Below are 21,119 nucleotides of genomic sequence, written 5' to 3' on the forward strand. Positions count from 1 at the left end.
TGGATTGCGGGTGCGCGATATATAGTTAGTACAACTAACTATATATGGAATTTCAATGGTTTTGTGTGAGTAAAATAAGGTTTTTTAAATGCTAATTCCTAACTATATATGGTCTATAACCTATAGTTTTTTCAGTGAATTTTCAAGGTTTTGTAAATGCTAATTCCTAACTATATATGGTCTATAACCTATGGTTTTTTCAGTGAATTTCAATGGTTTTTTAATAGCAAATATCATAAGCTGTCGAATGTCAAGTACGTGGTAAGTAAAAACATTTTCGTGTTTATGCACACTGATCTGCTTTGAATGCTGCCCCCCCCCCTCATTTCTATTAGGAGTACTCTCTCTTTGCAGATAGTGAAGGGTAGTTAACGCAGGCCTTTGCCCCCGTTGTAATCCGTCGTGCCTGCTTCTCTCTCCATTTGATTGATTGTTCTCTTTGGTTCATTCTCTATTTACAAACAAGCACAGAGTCGCAATACTCTGTTTAGTCTTTGCAGATAGCGAAAAATCGTGTAAAAAAACAAAAGGAATCGAGCAAAATCAGTAGGCCACTAATGGGATCTCTTTTTGACCTGGCTAAAATAGAAACATTAGGAACAACCTGTTGAAAATAGCAATGTGTATGTACATAAGCGGCGTTCATTTGTGTTCACAGTACCCCTTGTTGATTGTTTGAATCGAGCATTGAATTGTTCGAAGTTAGTTCTCTTAAGGATCTTCTCTGCCTGCAAACGAGGAAGAATAGGAATATTCTCTCTCCCTTTGCAGATAGTGAAGGGTAGGTAACGCAAACCTTTAACACGTCGTGCCTATTTCGTTCCTCATTGATTGATTGTTTGCCCGAACATTGACTGTTTGGGAATTGGTTCTTTTTGGAGGTATTCCCTGTTTGCAAATAAACGTAGGAAAATCTTTGCAAGTAGTGAAAGGGTAGGTAATGCGGACCTTTGTCCCCCGTTGTAATCTGTCATGCCTATCTACTCCCCACTGATTGATGCACCTGTTTCACCCGGACCATTTACTAGAGATAGGTCATCTGGCCCGACCAGAGAGCACCCCTAGTGAAAAGGACATATGCAATAATAACGAAGTGATCACTGTATCCTGTTAACAGAAACTTTAGCATGAAACAACCTGGAAAGAAAGGAATAGGAAAACGAAAATCAGTAGGCCACTGATGAACTTTTTATTAAATAACAAACAAAGAAACAATAACAATACGTAATGATAAAACCTATTATTGTCCTAGAAACAAGAAACGTTAGAAGTAAGCCCGTAATAAGAAACCTGAAAACAGTAAGAGAAACCAAGTGTGACATTGCAACGGCCACAAGGCAACGAGGCTTCATCGCCCCTCACTGCCCCAAAACGTGTCTGTCCCACCGCCTGCCACGCCCAAATAACGGCAAACTGGGAAAGATACAAGTCAGCAGACATCCGCCCCATTCTGGAAACTTCCAAAGTGCAACAGGTTTGCGGCTACGCCCAACCGGAAGCAACACATATAAGGCGGGTCCTGCTGCCAACCGTCGGCCAGGAGATCATCACGTAGGGTGTAGCCGGAGGAGAGGCCGAGGCCAGCGGGACCCGGCCAGGGGGATTGACAACACTGGAGAGTTGCAGGGGGGGGAATGTCCGTGTCCTCGACCCTCCCCTCTCTCTCCCAGTCCGGCCACCATCAACCAGAGGCCGAGGCCGACGGGATCCGGCCGCGGTGGCGGTAACCCTGGAGAATTGCAGGTTAGACCCTCTCTCTCCCAGTCTGGGCCAGCATCCATGGAGGGCCTGGGAGTGGAGAGGCCACTGCACGAAAGGCCCAGGAGAGGCACCACACGCCAAGGCCTGCCCCACCGGATGAGCCAAGGAACCAGTTCATGGGGCCAGAGCAAAGGGCGTCCGGCCGCCATCCACCGGAGGTCCGGCCCAAAGACGGACGGGACATTTCTTCTTTCTTTTATAATGGCTGCGACAACACTGGGGGGGAATGTCTTGCACATGCCTCCGACCCCCCCCCTCGTCCTCATCGCCTGGTCCGGCCATAACAAATGTCAAGCGAGACGCCGTGGGGTGCACTGGGAGGCAGAGACGGTGCGAACAAGCCTCTCCCGCCTCCCCAGGTGGAGGCTTAACAGCTGCACCCTCAGCGCTCCAGGTGCCCGGAAAAGGGTTCTTCCACTGTGGCGATGCTGAACCGTCTCGCCCGGCAGGGTGGAGCCCGTCCGCTCATTTGACCCCGCGATCGCCAGTAGCTACCGAACTCTCAAAATGGCGGTCGACCTGGCAAGAGCGGGCCCAGCATAAAGAAATGGCCCGGTCACTGGTTGACTCCACCACCGTAGTCCTCCACGACCTTGAAGATTCTAGAGGAGCCGCGGGAGTCCCCGACCCCCGCAGACACCCCCGATGGGGAATGACTGCCATGATCGCCCGTGGAGTGACGAAACTGTAGCCGCGGGACGTCGGCGCTCCCATGCTGGCGCCAGCCTCAGTTTGAATGACTAGAATCCTGCAGACCTCAGTTCCGGTGAAAGCACAGTGTGACCCGGTAGGAAAAATTGTTGCACCCCCTCCCCTTTTTGACTGATGGTTCAAACCACCGATCCTTTCCTTTGCCCTTTTAACGGAACTTTGGACTGCCTCCCCCCCCCCGCGGCGCCCCACGCCGTTATTTGCTGGGCGGCAACTTACTAGACATCACCTTCGTGCCATCCAGATTGCAGCGCGTTCTGCTGCCTTGGAACTATTCGCACAACAGACCGCTACTGACAACCCACCCCCCGGGACGCCCCACGCCGGATACCCAAATCAGTGCGGCACCCAGGCAACATCTTCTGAATTTTCATAATTTGAAAGAACTAGTAACATGTCCTCATCAGGAATTTCCTCTTCAAACATCTCATCAGGAATCTCCTCATGAAAAGTCTGCAATGATGATTCTTGTAACTCTATGGTCTCCAAACATTCGATAAATTCGCCATCAAGAGATTGATCAAAAAAATCATTCAAGTCATCTCCTCCTTGTGAGAATATTTCATTATTGGTGCTGTCAATTTCATTAAATGTAGTGGATAATTCAAAAGAAATTGCCACGGTCTCTTCATTGTTTAAATGTTTTTACTGTTTTTGTTTTGTTGTATATATTTATAAGTTATTAAAGTTTTATATTCCTACTACTTTGTTGGAGTGCTATATATTTTTAATGTGACACATAATTGTAAAAACTTTGATGTACAAAGAGTCATCCCTGGAATCTTCCGCTTCAGGCTCGGTCCCCTCCCCAATCACAATACAGGATGGTTTTCAGATAGTAGGAACGCGTGTGGTTTGACGGATCTCATCGGGTGTGGGCCTTGATCTACTATAACTCCTTTGAAGAGGGGTGATTCTTTACAGCTGGGGCCATAAACTACATCTGCAGGGCTAGCTGATAGCCTGGACAATCGGACACAGAGGAAGAGGAGTGTCAGAGGGTGCGGTAGTGAATAGGGCGAAAGGGAGGTGTCGGGCGGGCACAGAGTGTGATTCTCAGGGAAGAGCAGCGCAGATGGGGGGAGGTTTATTGCCGATGCATAAGACAGAGAGCGGGGGTGACCAGTGCCTGGGGAAGATGCTTGCGAGGGTGGGGAGCCATGCTACGGATCAACAGCGTGCAGAGAGTGGGTCTGGTCAAGGCATCTAAAATGGCTGCCGTGCACGACAAAAGTGTGGCATTTCAAAAAAGGCAAGATGGCGCAGACAATGTTTTTCAACACTTCCTCATTTCCTTCGAATCGAACGTTAACAGACGTTGGTGCATATTACCAAAGTTAAGCGATATTTATCGCTAACGATGCTTAGCAACGAATTTTTTACCGCTAAGCATCGTCAGAAATTATCGCAGATAAACCTTGCTATTATCAAGGTTTATCGCAAATGCGATATAAAACGGCCGCAATGCATGAATATCGCTAAAAAGTCAGCGATATTCATGCATTACCGAGCTAATGCTCTTAGCCATGTTATCCACCTCCCATTGGATAACATGGCTAAGAACTGCTCAGGGCAGGTGTTAGTTTTTGGAGATATTCGCGCTTAGCGCGAATATCTCCAAAAGTTGGTAATAGGAGATAGATATCTTGCATGTTGTAATGCAAGTTATTGTGGTATATGGAACTCATACCATAATCTCTCAGGAAAACAGAAACTGATCCTTTTGGGACCGCCTGAGAAGGCCTAGGGGGTGAGGGGTACTCTACTTTGCCCCCTTTTCACGTTCCGAACTATTTTATTTTACTCTCTTCTGTAATTACACAAAATGGCAGCGATAAGATGCATCAGACACAGACAGTGAGAGAAAGGAGGCCGCAGATGAAGAAGAGATGTCAAATACACATTGGAGATAATATAGTGGGAGAAGGAAAGTAAATATGAGTAAACTTACCATGTAACATAAAAATGTTGCACTCTATACTATAAGTCTCATTTTATACTACAATCACTTCGCTACAACCTCATAAATTAAAAATAAAAATGAATAATGTCTCAAACAATTTTTGATTTCTAAATATAAATTTATTCTTCTGAATTTTCAAAATTTGAAAGAACTAGTAACATGTCCTCATCAGGAATTTCCTCGTCAATCAACTCATCAGGAATCTCCTCATGAAAAGTCTGCAATGATGATTCTTGTAACTCTATGGTCTCCAAACATTCGATAAATTCGCCATCAAGAGATTGATCAAAAAAATCATTCAAGTCATCTCCTCCTTGTGAGAATATTTCAGTATTGGTGCTGTCAATTTCAATAAATGTAGTGGATAATTCAAAAGAAATTGCCACGGTCTCTTCATTGTGAGCCATTTTATTTTGAAATTGCTTGCTGTAAATTGCAGAAAAAAATAATCACTTTCATTTATCGTTTTTAGTAATACATAATATAAAACTAACTTTATCAAGTATTTAGTATAACAGAAGGACTGTAAATAAATAACAGAAAACATTTTTCAAATTATCTTAAAGTGTACAACATAGTTCCCCTTACAAATTAACAACTCACCTTTTTAAAAGTAGGAGAAGTGTTAGTACTGTGTAAATCAAACACCAGAAATTGAGCACCAAAAATTCCTCACAAATGTACCTCAGACAGTAGTATCACAAAATGGCTGTGGTTTCCTCTCATTTTAGATATATACATAACCAATTAACTTTCATCACACACAAATACAAAACCAAAGTAACATTTTAATTGGTTCTAAATTTCAACACTTTCAAATGTGTTTTCCCCATGCAATTTTCCATAGGACATTTAGATACGTCTACAGCCTGAATGGCTGAACGGAATTACACCAAACTTGGCAAAATGGTACATAAAACCTAAGAGGTCAGGGAGGATCTACTATGCCCCCTTATGGTCATTTGCCCCTTCGCTTTGGCCTCCTCTTGTCTCTCGATCCTACCGAGAGACAAGATGGCGGCCGCTACGGACTGTTTGGAATGTTTACAGACGCCGGAGAACCAATCAGCTTCGCAAAGCTCCGTAACGCGAAAAGTACGCGAAGCGGAGCGCTGTTACAGATATATATCTTTTTTTGAACGTTAATTTCTCAAAATCCACTGGAGCACATATATTGAGACCTAGCAAAGGCACATCGGGCTACCAGTCCCTAATATTTTGCCAAGTTTCGTGCAAATCCATTCAGCCGTTCGATTATTATTATTATTTATTTTTTTTGCCCCGCGGGGCCCTTTTAAAACCTCCACATCAAACCTAGGGGGTCAGGGAGGATATGCCGTCCTGCCGCGATAGATGCACCATCCTGATAAAGTGGGGGCCATGAGACTTTTCGATACACGGGGTCTCCGTTTGGTTCAGCATCTTGAGATAAGGGCAAAAACGGATGTCGGGGCTCCTCCAGAGCCTTCAACGTACCAGCAGCAGTAATTGTGCATCCATCACAGGACCCTGGCACTACAAATCCCAACATGCCACGCGTCCTATCCAAGGGCGTGGCAAGGATTGCTTTAAGAGTGGGTGTGTCAGGCTTTGCACCTCGTGACCTGTCGGTGCCTCTGAGGAAGGAGTTTTGACACTCTGAAACGCGTCAGGCAAGACTGACGGGGAAGCTGCCTAAAGGGACGACATGCCAGTTTTCGCCTGTACCCAATAAATACAGCGTTGCCTGCAGATACTGTGTGAGTGCATCTATGTTTGCATGGACAAACCTGGAGCTTGGATATATATATATATATGTATATATATATATATATATATATATATATATATATATATATATATATATATATATATATATATATATATATATATATATTCCTCAGAAACGGTTCCCTTTCTCCAGCTGTCCGGCGCTGTTTTGGAAGGTGCGTTGCTTCCGCAGTAGAACCAAACCGCCTACTATATCCACAAAAGTCTCAGAGGGAAACAAATGAAGCCACACACCAGTATTCTTCTTTCAGGGCATTTTAATTTATTCTTTAATCCATTTTCATCGCCATTTACAGGACCAACCCACGCGTTCCGGTATCTGCTATACCTTGTTCACATATATATATAAACTTACCTTTCCTGCCGGCTGCCGTGATCTTCTGCTACTGCGCTGCGCCTCACTGCTCCTCTGCTCCTGTCCCTGCACACAATTCCCATGAGCACCGACTCCCAGTCCCCACGCAATCCCAGTACTTCTCTTATGCTATTACTCCCACCATGGGAGATGCACTAGGAGTGGGTGGAGCGGGTCGGTTTTGCACTCCAGCAGGGTCTGGGAGACGATCCCCCTGAGCATTAGGATATCTCCAAGGAGCATCCTGGAGATATCCAAGTGCGCAGCCGGCCAAACCAACATGCACTCTTTCAGTGCCTACCACTGCTCCGCCCCCTGCTGTGTGATGCTGCGGCATGGCATGGCATGGCATGGGCCTAGACCCGGCAGACAGGAAATACAAATAAAATGACAATAAATTAGTTTCATTGTCATTTTATTTTTCTTCTGACTGCTGCATTTCGGCAGTGGGGTGACACTCCTCCGCCATAGAAGAGGAGCCGCCCCTCCTCTCCCTCCAAATGACAATAGCACCAGTCCCAGCCCTTTGCATGTTAACAAGAGTTTCCTTAACTTAAATCTGGTCCAGAGACAATTCAACCCAATGACCACTGGTTTGGATGCCAAGGGTCATCGTTAAGAATAGTATGAAATGTTTCACATTTTAATAAAAAAGATTGAATGAATTAATGCTGCCGTCTTCGCCTTCCTTTTATCGGTGAATGTGTTAATTTACGATATTCTAGCCAACAGTTATGTTTTCCTTTTTCTTAGCTTTGTTAAACATCCAAACCCTAGAGCTGACATATTTCCCCATAGTTTTCTCGCTATTGCCATGCAGATTTTTATTTACATCCGCTGTCATTTTCTCTCCTTCTGGCCACATAATAGGTTAATTAAAAAAAAATCTTTAGCATTTTATACATGTCTTTGTCGTGTAATGCACTGTTCTGTATTCCAGACTGATGTAAGTTGCTGCATTTGAGGCGCACGGCCCCTAAGGGCCCAAAACTGGCCCCACCCTTGCGGCGCACCGGGGGATTGCCCGGTGCCCGCAACGGCCAGTCCGGGCCTGGTGGAGGCAGCAAAGGCCGGTTAGCCGAGCGTGATAAATAATCTTGAACCCGGTGTGTGAATTGAGGTGACCTGAGTTGTAAGAGGCTGTTGATGGTGTCCTTGTCCATTCTGAAGCTCTGAGTGTGCTCCTGGTCTGGGCAGTACTGGAGGCAGCCCCATTTCCAGATCTCCCATTTCCTTTTGTTGGCTTCCATCACCCATAGGGGATTTGCATGAGTATGTATACCAGGTCTTGCTGATCCTGTACAGTGGCATGGCCTTTGACATGTGCCTTTGTTGTTACATTAAGGTGGCTAGAAGTGTGTGGGGATAACCGCACTGGTCATGCGTTGTGCTGTTTGCAGGGGTGTATCCAGATGTGCACATCATCTTGTGCTCTCTAGTGCCTGGATGTGGCAGGTGTCTCCAGCTGTAGGGCTTGTCCTCTTCCAGTATGCTGGAATGGCGGCAGTCACAGGGCTAACAACACTTGGCACCAAGTATGTCACACTCACACGTCCAGCACATCCCTTGGCCATATAATATTCTATAGATTTAACGCTGGCAAGCTAGTTTATAAAACCGACTATCGTTTGGGCGCCTAACCGAACAAACCGACTGAGCTACCTTCCAAAAGAGCGTCGCAGCCTGACTGTCCCAGTCACGTTTAGAGCTCTCATGGCTTGTGCACGAGTGTGTTCTGGAAGCATTTAGTTTGCAAAGCATTGCAGCACATCCTTTATTTACACATACACACTTAGACTTACATATATTCTTACACTACTTTCTCTGATATAGAGAGCATCTTTGTCTGACTACAGCTAACACTCATGAGCACAACAAGGCTCCAAACATATTTATTCATTAAGCATTGCACCCTAACAACACTATCCACTCTTTACATAGACTTACCTTACAGAATCATCCGAAGAAGCTACATAAACCATCCTAGATATACAGTAGAGCGTGGGAGCTAAATGACTGAGAAACTGCCTGGTTCAACAGCACTTGTACTTCACACTGAGCAACATTCATCCATTCATTGTCAGTACCCAGGATTGTTCTACACATGCACTCACACACATATTAACTTATCTTCTAGCAATACTAAACAATCGGCTCTTTAAAGCACTGATAAAACATCATCATGACTGACATTTGGGAAATATTAAAACAATGTCTGCCACATAGCTTAATCCAGGGTAAAATAGCCAAACATAAAATAATATGAAACATTGCATAACAACATAACATGCTTTGGGTTTCTGTGTTAGCTGTGCTCATAATAAAGCACCTTTTTAAAAATGTGTTCTGTTGTGTTTGTTACACTTTCTTTGGAAAATGGTTTGGCCTATTTCATTAAGCTAATTGTGTGTTTCTAGCTAGAGCAACATAAAATTCAAAATAATAATACACGAGTGCAAAACAACTTTTGTCATTTACAAAAAACAGTTTTGAACTCCTAAAATAATTTACTCATGTCGAATTTTCCGTGTGACTACATTTCTTCCTGAGAATGTAGAGTGGATGTTCATGGTGGTAATGTAATGGAAGTTCATGAAGAACTGCAAAGGTACAATTTGATAGACATTAACAAGCTATTTTACCATCTTCCTTACCGTAGAATGAAAATGGTCGGAGAATTACTACCCCTGGGAGTATATTACTTTTCACAGTGGAATGAACTCCCCCGACAAGTACTGTGTGCCCAATTTTCTCAATTTAGTAGTAGTAAAGTTAGGACTCCTAACTTTAAGACTCCTAAACTGAGAAAAATCCTAATTTTAAGACTTTCGGTATTGACAGAAGGCATTTAGGAGTCCTAAAGTTAGGACTCCTAACTTTACTACTACTAAATTGAGAAAAATCCTAATTTTAAGACTTTCGGTATTCACAGAAGGCATTTAGGAGTCCTAAAGTTAGGACTCCTAACTTCTGTGAATACCGAAATGAGTAAGTGCCTTCTGTGAATACCGAAATGAGATACGGCCAGATTCATGAAACGAAAATCGACTCGCAAAGGGCCAGATTCTCAGAATCTGGCCCTTTGCGAGCGCAATTTTTGCATTTGGGATTCATCATCCCAAATGCAAAATTCGCTATTACAGAATTCGCATTTTAGCGAGGAATTGCATTTAAGGAATCTCTATTTGAGATTCCTTAAATGCAATTCATTAACTAATTTTAAATTGCGAATTCGCAATATTTGGCCGCTATTTACCACGAAGTCAGACTTCGTGGTAAATAGCGAAAAAATTTGAAAAAAGAACTTTAGTGCATTATTCTCTGTTGCATGTTACACACACACATGTCCTTTGGACATGCGTGTGCGCAACACCTGTGTAATGTTGCATTTCAGGGGTGCTACAGGGTGTCCTTTGGACACCCCTGGCACCCTTGAAATCGCATCCTTATTTCTTTAAATCGTGAAGAAAGGCCACCTTAGGCCAGGAAAATAAAGTGATAACAGGTCCCAGGGTGTAGGGAGCCTAAAGGATTAAAGGCGGGTAAGCTGTCAATATCGGAGTCACATATGTCGCTGTAGGTGCTCGCGCGTGCTTCTGTACGGAAAAACTCCGCCCAGTTCCTGTAATCCTGTGTCCTGTGATTTGATAAGACTAACTTGACGTGTGCTCTGGACATTGTGTATACATTTTATAGAGTTGGCTTTGCCTACGCTTTGACAGGGTTTTTTTTAGGTTCCCCCTGACCTAGCAGCACTGTCCTCGTTTCTGTACCCTTCTTTACTCACACCGCTACTTGTTGTGCGCCAATTTTTCTGAATACTGAATACCCTCACGCAGAAACACTATGTATTACAAGGATGACCCTGTATGCCCACGAGGACCAGGGTGAGAATACTCAAACACAACAATTGTCCCATCGGATTCTCTTATCTGCAAACCTTCCAAGATATGCTGCATACACCAAACATTCACATCATAAAGAATACATCCAGAAAAGTACATGACACATTTCTCTTGGTAGACCTTTGTATACTTTTTTGTTTTCTTTTTCTTGAAGGATCCCAAATGTACAGGACAACGATATTGCTGACAATGCAGAGCTCAAGTGAGAAACATATAAACCATGAAAATATTGACAAAGACACTGTATAAAACTCCCTGATTGTCATATAAGTGCCAGTACCCTGAATAGGGTCCATATCTTATCATATAAAAATCCCTCGTGTAAATTAAATACAGAGACCAGCCAAATGAGGGGTGCCGATGTTTGAACCAGTAATTGTTCCTCGGGTCTCATTACAACCAAAGTCATCCAACTATCATATAAAACTAAGGGTCCGATTCCGATATTGTTCGGAATGACTCCGAATCATATGCGGAATTGCCTTAACCAATCCGGAGCCCTTGTTCCCGGCCGCATCGGTCACAGTTCCAAACGACCAAGTACAATGCCTTGAAATCCTTAGCACTGGCCGAATCGGTTCCACAAGGCATTTGGAGAGATAGAGCCTTTTGTAGCCCAATAGTACAGCTCTATGGACTAGGTTTTCCAAGTGAGCAAGTACGATGAACGCTTCAGACAGCCTTCATGAGTAGGTTTCCCCAGATCGAAAAAGCTGCTGTTTTCAGTCTTTTGGTTCCCCCTTCACCATTGGCCTTCCGAATCGGGCCTGGGGGGGTGGGTACCCATGGGTCCCCTCTTCCCAGCCATGCACAGTGTGGCAGGCACCATCGGGTGCCTGCCACAGGGTGCACGATTATCCCCATCCACCCCTTTTGACAATGCAAGCCTGTGCACGCGTTCGGTAGACAGGCTCCCATTGAAGTCAATGAGAGTCAGACCGAATCATATCCAGATGCATTCAAATGCATCATACTTGCTCCATCGGACTCCCCAGACCCGAGTCGTGCAGAAAGCATTCCGGACACAATTCAGTCCCAATGCTTTTCAAACGAGATCGGAATCGGGCCTAAGTGTAGGCTTCTGGAAGTCTCAATTAAACCGCTTGCAATGGCTCCTAAATCTGTGTAGCAATATTAGGTACGCAATCTTATGCCAGAATTCACGGCTTCGATTGAGAACAATCTTCTCATTGCTGCTGATCCTAAGATTCACACCACAAGCTGATTTAGAATGTGGATTGATTTGTGCGATCAGATGCAAACAGGCCAATTTTTGGCAGAGAGTGCTTAATACTAAATAGGAGGGTTTTAGTTAAGGGTGGGCGTAACTCGGGTAGTATCCCTTTACAGAATTCCGCGTAGAAAAACTCCACGACATTCGGCGAACTGGCGTAACTTGGCACGTTGCACTGCTCGCACTAATTCTGCTCACACTAATTTCTAGCACCGGTAGCTCATTCTGCACTCAAAATTAAGCACGCACGACACCACACTGCATGCCAGAGGGCACTACCGCTTGAGCAGATTTTCCACTCCAGCGTTAGATTTCTGACTGCAAATGGTTGCTACCACCCGCGACAGCCCTCGTTGGGAAAATCTCACCGGGTGCCCTCCTAGTGACTGAAAATCGCAATATGGGATTTCAAATCTCACGCACGCTTGCCAGTTTACCATTGGCGAGCCATATGCTCGAAAAAATTCCACATTACATGCGTAACGCTGAGTGGCCAAAACGCCACAAACTCCGCCTGGGGAGTGGAATTTATCACCCACCCCTAGTTTTAGTGAGGGGTTAGGGAGGGGTTTAGTGAAGATCAGGGAAGGGACAAACACCCACCCACAAAAGAGTAATTAATATTCACAAACTGCAGTTCTAAAGTTATTATAGCCAAAACGTACGAAAAGCAGTGTTAAATTACTTCAGTTTAGAGCTAGAGTAAGTCCAGCTCCACACATGGCCAACCACTGGTACTGAGACACTCTCTAATAGAAAATAATCAAGGCAGAGACTTAAAATAAATTCTCATAGGAAATAATGTTAACTGAAATTGCTTAAAAAGTTAAAATATTAATATATATTGAAGTAAAAGCTACTTATTATTTAATTATAAAATAGTATAACAACCTTTTATTTAAGTTCAAAGGAAAAGTTTATTGAGAAGAATAGAGGGGTCCATATACAATACATAACAACTCTTATCAGTACAAAATAAAATCATTACAATGAAAGTTTCATGAATTGGACTAATAAATAAGATTAAAGAAAGCAAAGCAATATAGGTGCAATATTAACATCATTAAAACATAAACCATTAGGAGAATCAGGGTGGCTTAAGAACTTCTTGATGAGATGGCTTTAACTGAAAATTTCTTTTAGCACTTGCGTCAATATAGGTTGTAACAGGTGACCATAAGTTTAGTCGTTTACTTGCTAATTGTAAAGGATAAACAAAGGAGGTGTCCAACCTATGGTTGTGACAAACAGCGTACCACCAAGTCTTATAAGAGAGTTTTGTAGAGTCTTTCTAATTTGTGGTAATCTGCTGAAAAGCGACTGCTAACAATAAATCGATATTCTTGACATTAGTTGTAATATTTTCCCAAATAGAGGAAAGACTTCCTAAAAATATATGAATAAAAGCAAAAGAAAATCTAGTAGAGAAAATTAAATTAATTTGGTTCCATACTTGTTTCCAGAAAGAATGTACCCTTGGGCAAGAGAATGACATATGAAATAAATCGGCGTTTGGGAAAGAGCAGGTCCAGCAAGTGTCTGGCAGAGTCGGAAACCTTTTATGTAGTGTAGTCGGTGCTAGTAAAAGTCTGTTATATACACAAAATAAGGTTTGCGTTATGTTAGTCCATATATTTCCTCTCCGCCTCCCCCCCTTCTGATCCGAAGCCTCCAAGATCATCTTCAGTATACCCCAGGGATCTTCCCTCAGCCCAACACTGTTCAACATCTACATGGCCCCGCTTGCACACGTCGCCCGACAGCACGACCTCAACATAATCTCCTACACCGACGACACTCAACCGATCCTCTCCCTCACCAAGGACCCCATCACCGCCAAATCCAACCTCCACGAAGGAATGAAGGCCGTCGCCGACTGGATGAAGATCAGCCGACTGAAGCTGAACACGGACAAGCCGGAGGTCCTCATGCTCGGCTCCAACACCTCAGCCTGGGACTACTCCTGGTGACCAACGGCACTGGGGGCAGTCCCGACACCCAGCGACCATGCACGCAACCTGGGAATCATCCTTGACTCTACGCTCTCCATGAACAAGCAAGTCAACACCGTCTCCTCCTCCTGCTTCAACACCCTCAACAAGCTCCGCAAGATCTACAGGTGGATCCTGACAGATACAAGAAGAACAGTCACCCTGGCCCTCGTCAGCAGCAGACTTGACTACGGAAACGCCCTCTACGCAGGAGCCCCAACCAAGCTCATCAAATGACTGCAACGCATCCAAAACGCCTCTGCACCACTGGTCCTCGATGTACCACGCCACAGGTACATCACCCCCCACCTGAGAAACCTGCACTGGCTCCCCGTCAACAAGAAGATATCCTTCAAGCTCCTCATCCACGCATACAAGGCACTCCACAAGACCGGCCCAGCTTACCTCAACAGATGACTTTCCTTCTACATCCCCAACCGCCATCTCCACTTCGCCGACCTCACACTTGCCACCGTCCCTCGCATTCGAAGAACAACCACGGGCAGGAGATCCTTCTCCCACCTCGCCGCCAAGACCTGGAACACACTCCCACTGAGTCTACGACAGACCGAAGACCTGCTGACCTTCAGGAGGCTACTCAAGACCTGGCTATTTGACCATTAGCGGCCCCCCCACTCCCCTCCCAGCGCCTTGAGACCCTCGCGGGTACGTAGTGCGCTCTACAAATGACAGATTGATTGATTGATTGATTGATTGATTGCCAGAGTGATAATGGCCAAGATGTTTCAAAGTCAGTCTCCCATGCCTCTTCTGTTTTGGTTTTCTGTCTGTCGATGTGTTTACCTTGTAGATAACTATATATAGTAGAGGCTCTAGGTTTGCTGTGGAGCAAAGTGTGAAGATGGAAATAAGTGTCTTGAATATTTGAGAAATCAGGTGTATTGATGAGTTTAGAGTATGTGTCCATCACAGCATCGTGTAGCAAGTTATATTTATGATGAAATGAGGCAGACAAATTAAATGAGTGGATGAATAAGGAAAAAAGTAGGAAGTCTGACTCTGAAAATAAGTGATGTATATATAACAAGCCTTTTTGTCTGCAGGATTTCCAGTAGAAGGGTTTATTCCGAATTAGCTTTTTTTTCTGTTGTGCGAAATTGGTGAATTGAGAAAAGAAGTTATAGTTGTTATGTGTGAGGGAGGAGAAGTGGACTCCAGAAGTTTGGAGGTGAGTTTTATTATGGGGTGGAAAGGGATTGTGGTTTACGTGAGAAGGAAAGATATTCGTGAATGGAGAAGGGAGATAAGAATTGACGTTCTACTGAGACCCATAGAGGACAGTCTTCTGTAGAATCAAGAAACCAAAAAGTTATGCCCTCTGGTATGTTGGGAAATCGGGAAAGGTAACCCCACCCTCTTCCTTAGGGCGAGTCAATTTCAATAAAGACATTCGGGATTTCTTGTTATTCCATAAAGAAGAGGAAAGGATAGAATTAACCTTCTTGAAAAACTTAGCAGGGATAGGAACTGGAATATTGGAAATAGTATATAATACTATAGGAGATAACAACATCTTAATAGTGTCTAAGCGCCCCCACCAGGATAGATAGAGCGGGTGCCACTTAGTGGTTAAGTCTGACATTTTATGAATACATTTATTCATACATAAAGCTACCGTGTCCGTTATTGAGGGAGTAAAATATAAACCTAAATATTTAATAGATTTAGGACTCCATAAGTTCAAGTTCAAGAATTTGTATAGCGCACTACTCACCCAGAGGGTCTCAAGGCGCTTGAGGGAGGGTGGGTGCATTACTTATCGAATAGCCAGGTTTTTAGTTGCTTTCTGAAGGAGGCGTGGTTCTGTGTAAGACGGAGGTGAGAGGGGAGAGAATTCCAGGTTTTGGCCGCTAAGTAGGAGAAGGATCTTCCTCCCATGGTGGATCTGTGGATGCGCGGAATTGCGGCGAGGGCTTGATTGGATGATCGTAGTTGGCGGGTGGGTGTGTAGAAGGACAGTTGTGTGTTGAGGCATTCGGGTCCTAGGTCGTAGAGGGCCTTGTGTGCGTGGGTGAGGAGACAGAACGTTATTCTCTTGTTGACGGGGAGCCATTGGAGATCCTTCAGGTGACCGGAAATGTGAGCATGACGGGGAATGTCCAGTATGAGTCTGGCTGAGGCGTTTTGGATGCGTTGTAGTTTTTTCTGTAGTTTGGCTGTGGTCCCGGCGTAAAGGGTATTTCCATAATCCAGTCGGCTGGTGACCAGTGCGTGGGTGACTGTCTTTCTTGTTTCGGTGGGGATCCAGCGGAAGATTTTTTTGAGCATGCGTAGGATGTTGAAGCATGAAGATGAGACGGCGTTGACTTGTCTGGTCATCGAGAGGGAGGAGTCTAGGATGAAGCCCAGGTTACGTGCGTGATCTGTAGGTATGGGTGCTGTACCCAGGGCCGGTGGCCACCATGAGTCGTCCCAGGCAGAGGGGGATGATCCTAAGATGAGGACTTCCGTTTTGTCCGAGTTAAGTTTTAAACGGCTGTTCTTCATCCATTCGGCTACTTCTTTCATTCCTTCGTGTAGATTGGTTTTGGCGGTGTTTGGGTCTTTGGTGAGGGAGAGGATCAGCTGGGTGTCGTCTGCGTAGGAGATGATGTTGAGGTTGTGTTGGCGCGCGATGGATGCGAGGGGACTCATGTATACGTCGAAGAGGGTGGGGCTGAGTGAAGATCCTTCTGGTACTCCGCAGATGACTTCGGTGGCTTCTGATTTGAATGGGGGGAGGCGGACTCTGCGTTCTTCCGTCGAGGAACGAGATGATCCATTCCAGAGCTTTTCCTTGTATTCCGACGTTGTTGAGGTGTTGTATGAGTGTGCTATGACACACTGTGTCGAAGGCGGCGGAGAGGTCGAGTAGGATGAGGTCAACTGTATCTCCGTTATCCAGTAGCGTTCGGATGTCTTCTGTAGCTGCGATGAGGGCGGTTTCGGTGCTGTGTTTGGCTCGGAAGCCGGACTGTGAAGGGTCGAGGGAATTGTTGGATTCGAGGAAGGCGGCGAGCTGACTGTTGACGGCTTTCTCAATGACTTTGGCAGGGAATGGGAGGAGTGAGATGGGGCGGTAGTTCTTAAGTTCGGAGGGGTCTGCTGTGGGTTTCTTCAGAAGGGCGCTGAGTTCGGCATGTTTCCAGCTTTCTGGGAAGGTAGCGGAGTTGAAGGAACAGTTGATGACATCGCGGAGATCGGGTGCGATGACGGAGTCTGCTTTGTTGAAGATGTGGTGGGGACATGGGTCGGTTGGCGATCCTGAGTGAGTGGAGTTCATCAGGCGGATGGTGTCTTCCGTAGTGATTGTGTTCCAGGCGAAAAGGTTGTGAGAGTACTGTTTTGGTTCGGAGGTGGGTGGGGTGGGCTGTTCATCGGACTGGTTTTCAAAGCTGTTATGTATGTCGGCGATTTTGTTGTGGAAGAAAGAGGATAAAGAGTCGCAGAGGTCTTGGGAGGGAGTGATGTCGTTGGTGCCGGCGGTGGGGTTGGTAAATTCTTTGACGATGTTGAATAGTTCCTTGCTGTTGTGGTCGTTGTTGTCGAGTCGATCCTTGAATGCTGATTTCTTGGTGGATCGGATCAATTGGTGTTGTTTGCGGGTGGCGTCCTTGAAGATGGTCAGGTTGTCAGAGGTTGGGTTTTTTCTCCAGGTTTTCTCGAGGGTACGACATAACTTCTTGGATTTCTTAAGGTCATCGTTGAACCAGGGGGCCTTTTTGCTACCTAGTTTGATCTGATGGTTTTTCAAGGGTGCTAATACGTCAGCGCTGTGGGTGATCCATTGTGTGAGTTTGGTGGCAGCTTGGTTTGGGTCCGATGATATGGCAGGAGGGTTTTGGTTTAGCGATGTGAAGAGTTGGTCGGTGGTGATTTTGTTCCAGTTTCTTCGAGGAATAGGTTGTGGGGGGTTGAGGGTCGTGGTCTTTTTGTAGCTGAAGTGGACGCAGCTGTGGTCCATCCAGTGGAGAGCTGTGGTGTGATCAAAGGAGATGTGTTTGCTGGAGGTGAATATAGGGTCGAGCGTGTGTCCGGCAAGGTGGGTGGGGGTGTCAACAAGTTGTTTGAGTCCGAGATTGGCCAGGTTGTCCAGAAGGGTGGTGGTGTTGTTGTCGTTTTTCTTTTCCAGGTGGAAGTTGAGGTCTCCCAGTAGAATGTAGTTCTCGGAGGTGAGGGCATGTGGGCTGATGAAGTCGGTGATGTCTTCGTTGAATTGTGTGCGGGTTCCTGGTGGTCTGTAGATGAGGGTGCCTCTAAGTGTGGTCCTGGGGTCGGTGTGGATCTGGAAATGAAGGTGTTCGGCGGTCGCTAGGTTATCATCGGAGCAAGTCGTGATTCGGATGGTGTTCTTATGGACGATGGCGATGCCTCCTCCTGTTTGGTTGGTGCGGTCTTTTCGGATGATCTTGTAAGCGTCCGGGATGGCTATGGCGATGTCGGGCGCTGATGAAGCGTTCATCCAGGTTTCTGTAAGGAAGGCAACGTCCGGCGATGCAGTGTCGAGTAGGTCCCAGAGTTCAGTGGCGTGTCTGTGGACCGAGCGGGTGTTCAGCAGGATGCACTTCAGGTGGTTGGAGTTGGAGCTGTGTTTGGAGGTAGTGGATTTGGTGTGGGTCCTGGTGCAGGCGAACTTGCAGGAGTGGCAGGCGAATGGACCATGGGTGAGTCCTGTGGCAGCTTCGCAGCATTGTGGTGTGCGTCCGGGGTTAAGGGCATAGAGGGTAGCGGCGTCAAACGTTATGCGGGAAGAGTGGGTTTTGCGAGGACCAGGGGGTCTTGCGCTGGGCGCGGTCCAGGCGCGGACGGACGTAGACGGGCTTACCTTTGGCGCACCTTCGGCGCGCATGGGGCGCGTCCGCTGCGCGTGTACGCTGCGCGTAGGTCCATCTGTCATAAATGGATATTGGAGGGGGCGGAGGGAGGGAGGGGCAGCTGGGAGGCGGGAGCGAGGTGGGGGGACGGGCTGGAGGCACAACCACCAAATGGCAACGACAACAAGGCAAACAGGACGAGACTGGGGCACGATGTGAAAATGCAGCTATGGGCACAATCAGGCACAAATTAAACTAAGGAAACTATGCGGGCAATGCGAGCAGTGGAGCGCTATGATAGTACACAGGGACAATTCACAATTAAGCACAAATATTATTATAGGCAATGCGAGCGCTTGAGCAAAATTAAGTGCTACAAAACTGAGCAGGCAATTAAGCGCTACAAAACTGAGCAGGCAACAATTAAATGTGAGTCAGGCTGGTCAGAATTGTTTTTGGCAGCAGTGGGGAGCAAATCGCTACGATACCAAGAGGAGATACCAGGGAGGAGCGACCTCTACTGCAGGGGTCAGGCTGGTCACAGAGCTTCGCCGAACCAGACGTTCCTGTTAACCAGTGGGAGGAAGGGGCAGCTGGGAGGCGGGAGCGAGGTGGGGGGACGGGCTGGAGGCACAACCACCAAATGGCAACGACAACAAGGCAAACAGGACGAGACTGGGGCACGATGTGAAAATGCAGCTATGGGCACAATCAGGCACAAATTAAACTAAGGAAGCTATGCGGGCAATGCGAGCAGTGGAACGCTATGATAGTACACAGGCACAATTCACAATTAAGCACAAATATTATTATAGGCAATGCGAGCGCTTGAGAAAAATTAAGCGCTACAAAACTGAGCAGGCAATTAAGCGCTACAAAACTGAGCAGGCAACAATTAAATGTGAGTCAGGCTGGTCAGAATTGTTTTTGGCAGCAGTGGGGAGCAAAGCGCTACGATACCAAGAGGAGATACCAGGGAGGAGCGACCGCTACTGCAGGGGTCAGGCTGGTCACAGAGCTTCGCCAGACCGGACGTTCCTGTTAACCAGTGGGAGGGAGGGGCAGCTGGGAGGCGGGAGCGAGGTGGGGGGACGGGCTGGAGGCACAACCACCAAATGGCAACGACAACAAGGCAAACAGGACGAGACTGGGGCACGATGTGAAAATGCAGCTATGGGCACAATCAGGCACAAATTAAACTAAGGAAGCTATGCGGGCAATGCGAGCAGTGGAGCGCTATGATAGTACACAGGCACAATTCACAATTAAGCACAAATATTATTATAGGCAATGCGAGCGCTTGAGCAAAATTAAGCGCTACAAAACTGAGCAGGCAATTAAGCGCTACAAAACTGAGCAGGCAACAATTAAATGTGAGTCAGGTTGGTCAGAATTGTTTTTGGCAGCAGTGGGGAGCAAAGCGCTACAATACCAAGAGGAGATACCAGGGAGGAGCGACCGCTACTGCAGGGGTCAGGCTGGTCACCATGTGATATAGGAGGTAGTAAAATCTGATTTGAAGGTATGTTTAGTCAAAGGCAGAATCCCACACTTGTCATTATTCAGTTTGTAACCAGAGACAGTGGAAAATAATCTTACCTCCTCTAAGAAAGCAGGAACTGACTTCTCAGGCTGTGACATGTAGAGTAAAATATCGTCAGCATAAGCTGCAAGTTTAATGTGAGAGCCTGATGTTTGGAAGCCATGTATATTTGGATTCTGATGCAAGGAATGGAATTTGGATTTTGATGCAAGGAATGGTTCCAAAGCCAAATTGAAAAGGTAGGGGGAGAGAGGGCATCACTGTCGGACTCCTCTACCTAAATCGAAGAATGGGGAGAGCAGTCCATTGGCACAGACTCTAGCACGTGGATTAGAATAGAGGTGGGATATTAAAGACATAAAATTGGGGCCAAAACCAAACCACTTAAGAGTATAAAACAAATAATTCCACTCAACTCTTTCATTTAAAAAAAATATCTTTATTCAGTTTTTGCCAACAATTATCAGTGGATTTACTATTAAATTGCATTTTGGCGTCAATAAGAGCAGTGAGGCATTCTTTTGAATGTCAAGTGTAGCATGAATGTTCTAATCTTTTAATGTCATGAAAAAGATCATTGGCAATCTTGCACGCTATTTTTCGCTTTTTAGCAGTAAAGCCGACAATGAAGTCTCTTGCTAAAGCTTTAAAAGCATCCCATACAGTTGAAAATGGCATGGAGTCGCATTGGTTCATTGCAAAATACTCATTAAAGAAGGTGATGAAGGAGGTTGTGAACATTGAGTCAAGAAGAAGAGAATTATTAAAACGCCATCTTCTATGGGCATTAACTTTAGGTAATAAGTCAAGGCCAATTGAGACAGGGACGTGATCTGACAATAGAATAGGCCTAATTTCTGCGTTCATGAGGGTTTGCGAGATATTGTGGGAAACAAAAATATATTCTTGATTGAGTTTGATGCACTGGAGCATAAAAGGTATATTCTTTAATGGTGGGATTACATAACCGCCATGCTACCAGAAGTTTGTGCTGGGTAATGGTATGGACAAAAGATTTTTGGGGCTTATTTAGGATGAAAGTGACTTTGAAATTTCTATCAATGAATGGATC

The sequence above is a fragment of the Lissotriton helveticus genome, chromosome 5_1 (assembly GCF_964261635.1).
Source record: "Lissotriton helveticus chromosome 5_1, aLisHel1.1, whole genome shotgun sequence".
NCBI classification, from domain to species: domain Eukaryota; kingdom Metazoa; phylum Chordata; class Amphibia; order Caudata; family Salamandridae; genus Lissotriton; species Lissotriton helveticus.